Below are 5,733 nucleotides of genomic sequence, written 5' to 3' on the forward strand. Positions count from 1 at the left end.
TTGAAACATAATGTTGTTAGGGGCCATGATCAAAGGAATGAGACTGACACAAAGCGAATAACAAACAAAGCTTTATTTTGTGCCAATCATCAAAAATCAAACCGACTGGTCAGGGCAATCTCTTATGAAGAGGCGACGACAATGAGGATGCCACTCCCAATGATGAAGAAGTGATGACGACGAGGATGACAATGCTGCTTCAGCGAGGCCGCTCCCTGGACAAGGCTGTTCCCGATGACGATGACACCAATGATGACAATGAGGATGACAACCCTGACAACACAGACTCTGCTCCACTGACAAGACTGCTCCCCAGATGAGTCCACTCCCCTGCGAGGCTGCTCCCTATGAGGTCGCTCCAGTGCAGCCGCTCACGTGGCCGCCACTCAGGGCTGCGCGTCCGCTCGTGGGGGCGCTGCTCCTGACGACTATTACCCAACCACTACCCTAATGGCTCCCAACAGCTACTCTAACAGCTATCCTAACAGCTATTCTAACGGCTATCCCAACAGCGATTCTAACTCCTCCTACTACTCACCTCACCCCAGCCTCACAGACTAACCTTTATAGAGGTAGTTGAGCCCCGCGTACACACAGGTGGCCAATGAGATTTCAACTCCAAGCAGCAAAAATATGTGCACCCCACTGATTGGATGTCTCCATCCAGCCTGGCCCGCCCCTATATCCGGGGTTTGTAAGTAAGTTCCTCTGGGTGGGGCAGGCCCTTACAACCATAACATAAATATTTTAGTTATCTGTCTAACTGAGAACATTGATGCCCTGGAAAAAAATGAATGTCTCAACCCCAAACACACACAGAGTTGACCTACATATTCAAATCCCTGGACGGTGACATCAAAAATGTCCACCTGTAAAGGTCACAAAACCCTTCCAGGAGTGCTGGGGAGTATTACATGTGCTGGGGGATCATGGATTCTGAGGCTCACAGAGAATGCAGGTGAGATGTCTCTGAGAGCTCATGGTCTTGGCCAGAAACACCAGGAAGATCTAACACTAACCTTTGCACACTAGGGTTAGAAGGGTCCCACCTGGGACCACACCCAATGTGGGTGACTTTCCTTCATATGGGCACTCAGGAGCCACAAGAGTCCCCAACTCTGAATCAGACATGCCTCATGTCTCATCCTCCACGCACCATGGGGTAAATTTTCCAGATCTGATTTTCATGGAAACATAGATGGATAGGAGATCATGTGACAGAAATGAATTTGCTTCATATACTCAAGCTGTAATGGTCCCTGCACAAAGGATAGGACTCAATGAGGAGGGACTGTCTCCATGCCTGGAATTAGGTGTCAGCAAGCAAAACTGATTACTTTTGCCACCATGGCCTGCATTCTCGTTTCACCTCTTCACTGATTAAATAGAGAGTTTCCTATAGAGAATGAGAAAAGTTAGAGGGGGAGAGGGAGGGTGCTGGATCTGCTTTGTGCTCCTGTTATCTGGACATGGGTGGTTGTCATCAATTCTTTCTGACACCTTCTGCCTCACCTTCCAGGATCCTAGGTACATAGAACTGATTCTGTGATGCACAGTGTCTATGTCTTTGTTTAAACAATGGTTTAAAATATATATTAAAATAAAAGACATGTAGTCTAAACTCATTTGTCTCATTTGAACAACTCCCTGGAGGGAGCAAAACCCAGCAGAAGAGTTTCAGATGTATAAATTGCAAAAGTTCTCATTTACAAACAGAGCTAATACGTGCAGAAATGACTTAAAATATGAGCTAATAGAAGCCATATCATCATATGAAAAAAAAATAACCTTGACCTCCAGGGAGAATTGGGACTGAGATTAGTTTGTGTGCAGTCTCAGTGATGAGAAACATGGAATGTGGGGGACCAGATATGAAGAGGCACTGATATATGGTTCAGATATTTCAATCAGGGTGGAAATTCTGAGCTCCCAGTGTTGGTTACCTGACTCTGTGGAACAGAACAGTGATGTGACAGGACACGCTACAGGGGATATAGTGATCACCCTGGTCATCCTGTACCACCATGTTTCCTCAGAGATACAAGCCCCAGAGGAAACCGCTCCCTGACGCATGCAGGACCACTCAGGAGCCACATGGGGGGCTCTACTCTTACTGCTTCCTGAGTGAGGATTCCTGGGTACTTCTCCTCTCTCTAACTTATTAAACCCACCATGCTGTTCTGGCTGCAGATCCCAACCCATATCTGCCCCATGGGAAAGTAAAGAGGGTCCTTTTGTCTCATGAATGCTTGAGACAATGTGCCTGGTGGCCATCCTCAGGGACCATGGCTGCTAACTATGACTTCCAAATCTGGTCATAATGAATTATGCAGTAAGTGTGTAAGCACTTTATCTCCTATCATTTCAGTTCTTATTTCATACTGATCTTTCTCATTTATGCCAGTACTTTATACTGACTCACTGAAACAGATAATTGTGTTTTCATCTTTCCAAATATTTTTAATTTTCTTGAGTGTTAATATTTTTCCTCACCTCAAAATTTGATAGATATGAAATTACCTATTGTTCTCTAAAGTGTCAGGAATGCATTAGTTTAATAAAAAAATCATTTAGAATGAGTATTTTTTCTGATATGAGTTGGGGCTCTCAAACACATATGAGGGAAAGGAAAAAATAATCATGTAAGATTTATCAAAACAATAATTTATTAGTGATTCCAAAATAAATTCCCTTCATTTTTTATATCTACACTGGGATGAAGACCAGCCATGAGTCTCCTCTCCCCCTTTTCCTGGAGACACTCTACCATACCCTCCTACTTGTCCTCCTTCCTTCTAGGCCCTTCTCCAGCCTTCCTAGTCCATCTGATCCTCAAAATAACAAAAAGGGAAATGGAGTTCAAAATGCTCCATGATGTTCACACCCACTTTTTAACACTGTGTCATGTTCATTTCTGGTCAATAGACATAAGTGTCCATATTTTGTTATACTTGATGTGGCAAGTGTCTCACAATTTAATGGTGACCTTCTGGACTTTCCCCATAAACCTTTAAGGTACATTGAAGATACTTCATTTAATTAAAGGTTTCTAAGAGAAAAGGAAAATGTTTTCCCAGCCTGGCAGTGGTGATCTATGTTGTGCTCACATCCCTGGTCAGGTCCCCCTGGACAACTGGAGACAGGGTCCAAAATAAATAAGATGAGAAAAACTTCCCTAAATCTCTCAGACATGGCTCTGAGATTCACTATGATCTCACTTCTGGAGGAGTAACTGCTAAGATCCTCCAAGGAGACAAGAAGGAATATCCCTGGGGAGGGAAGAAAATTTTGCAGGGATAGATTTCAGGTGAACTAGAAGCAGGGTCAGATTGTGAAGTACACACCCATCTCCCTATTCAGCTCTCAGGCTTCACAAAGAGGAACCTAGGGATGGAGGTCACCAGAGTAATTGGGGAGCTGATTTGGTAAAAATTCCCCACCCCCCCGGCACTCTGTGTTTCAGGCCATGCAGCATTCATTGGTGTGTGTAAGGTCCCAACATCTTCCCCTTTTAAGATCTCCCAGAGGACATGTGGGTGGCCTTGGGACAGGGAGAGAGAGGAAGCTGTTTGCATGAAGCACCTTCTCCTCCTAATGGGTCTTGAGACATGAAAAATCCTGGGGATAACCCACTCCAGCCTAAGAGCCTATGGAGGCCACATACTCTCAGGGTCCCCACGATGGTCTGGAAGGTGCTTCTTCTTTGGCTCCTTTCTTATGGCTCAGGTCAGGGAAAGGGACTCTGCATCCTGGCAGGGGGGCACATAAAAGCAGGGTTTCATGAGTCCCTTGTCTTTCATAACACTACCTCTCTCTCCTGTTTGTTTGTTTGTTTGTTTGTTTTCCCCCTTAGGAGCAGATTCTCCAACTGTGGGGATCCAGGAGCCATCACTGTCAGTATCTCCAGGAGGGACAGGTACATTTGCTTATCGCCTCAACTCTGGGCCAGTCCCTACCAGTAACTAACCTGACAGGTACCAGCAGACTCCAGGAAAGGCTCCCTGCTTGCTTATCTACTGTACAAACAGCTACCCCTCTGGAGTTCCTGATCGCTTCTCTGGATCCATCTCTGGGAACACAGCCACCCACACTATCACAGGGGCTCAACTTGAGGATGAAGACAACTATCACTGTTTGCTGTATGTGGGTAGTGCTACATGCACAGTGATTTAAATCTATGGGGAAGTGCAAGCAGAACCTCTCATGTGCTCCTAATGGCTCAGCCTTAGAGGCAGAAGAGAAAGTTTGTGGGGGAATGATAGTCAACACCACCATGGGAAAGGAGCCTCCTTGGTCCATTCCCCTGTCCATGGCTCATCACCACATGTACCTCATCCTGACTCTCCCATGGTGTGTCCATATCTCCAGTGTGACCTTCCAAATATGTGCTTCCTTGCTCCCTCTCTGTCTAAAATGTTTAGGAGCGGGAAAAAAAAATGTTTAGAAGTAGGCCTGCCTTTCCTTATACATAAACCAATACTGAGACTCAATATACTGTTATCAGTAAGGCCTATTAAACATAGCGGATTGTTAAATAAATTTATTCATTAATTTTACCATCAGAACAAATTAAGATTTTCATATTTTGGATCTTGATAAAAATGTAATCCTCTATTTTATACTTCTAAATCTGAAATCAGTGTTGGTATTCATAGATGTATATTTTAACAAGCTTTCTAGGGGATTTCCAGGAAATTTAGTGTTTAAGAAGCAACTGTTATTTCATTAATATGAAATTTTTCCTGGAAATGTCTCTTTAGAATGCAAAGGGAGTAATGTCTTCTGACTCAATTATCCTCCTAATCTCACTAAAGATCCAAAAACACTGAGAGACAAATTCAAAATCTCAGTCCACTGGTGGTCACAAGACTCAGCTTTGATGCATTGACTTCTCAGAGATACAGAACTGAAGGAAAATATGTGCCCAGTGGATGTGCATTTATAATTCAGTCTGGAGAGAGTATTATCAGAGAATTATGGTTCTTGATTACTTTAGGCTCACAAGGAAATATCTAGAAACACAGGACATCATAATATTGTATATTTTTACTGCCCCCCTCTAAATAAGCTAGTGCAATACTTGTCATTATATTTGATTTTTTTTATTTTTCCTCAAAATACATTATCTTTATTAAATATTGCTAAACTAACTTAATTCTAAAAAAAGGAAAATTACAACCAAATAAAACACAGCCCCAGGCAAAATTTATGCCCTGTAGGTTTTGTAGAATGACAAATGAGTTCTTGTTACTCATGTTTTCTAGAACTTACACTGAAGTTTTTCATCAACCTACATGACAGCCTTCCCACAAGGATAACTTCAGGCCCAAAGGCTACACTAGAGAGTTCTATCAAGTATTTAAGGAAAAAAATGGTGAGAATACTACAGAGAACCAAGGAAGAATGAACAACCTGGAATATGCATTATAAAGTCTGTTTTCCTGTTTTATTATAACCAGACAAAATTCCCAAAATAAAGGAAATTAAAAATCTATGTTTCATAAACATAGGAACCAAAATATAACAAAATATTTGCAAATTCAATCTAACAATGTATCAAAGGTGGTCTTTTTTTTAAGATTTTCTTTATTTATTTGACAGACAGAGCACAAGTAGGCAGAGAGACAGGCAGGGGGAGGGCAGGAAACTGGCTCCCTAGTGAGAAGATAGCCCAATGTGAGTCTCAACCAGATCCCAGGACTCTGGGATCACTACTAGAGGTGAAGGCAGAGA

The 5,733-nt window shown here is 42.7% G+C and overlaps 1 long non-coding RNA gene across 1 annotated transcript; it reads left to right on the top strand.

Moving 5' to 3' along the window:
* The first annotated feature begins 553 nt into the window (after window positions 1-553).
* Window positions 554-5,496, top strand: LOC106004674. The gene is made up of 3 exons (XR_001177716.2): window positions 554-698; window positions 3,854-3,916; window positions 5,265-5,496. It is a non-coding gene; the product is annotated as an uncharacterized LOC106004674 (long non-coding RNA).
* Window positions 5,497-5,733: the final 237 nt, after the last annotated feature.

Source organism: Mustela putorius, unplaced genomic scaffold, assembly GCF_011764305.1.
Source record: "Mustela putorius furo isolate JIRA1106 unplaced genomic scaffold, ASM1176430v1.1 tig00000081_pilon_pilon_pilon, whole genome shotgun sequence".
In the NCBI taxonomy this organism is placed as follows: domain Eukaryota; kingdom Metazoa; phylum Chordata; class Mammalia; order Carnivora; family Mustelidae; genus Mustela; species Mustela putorius.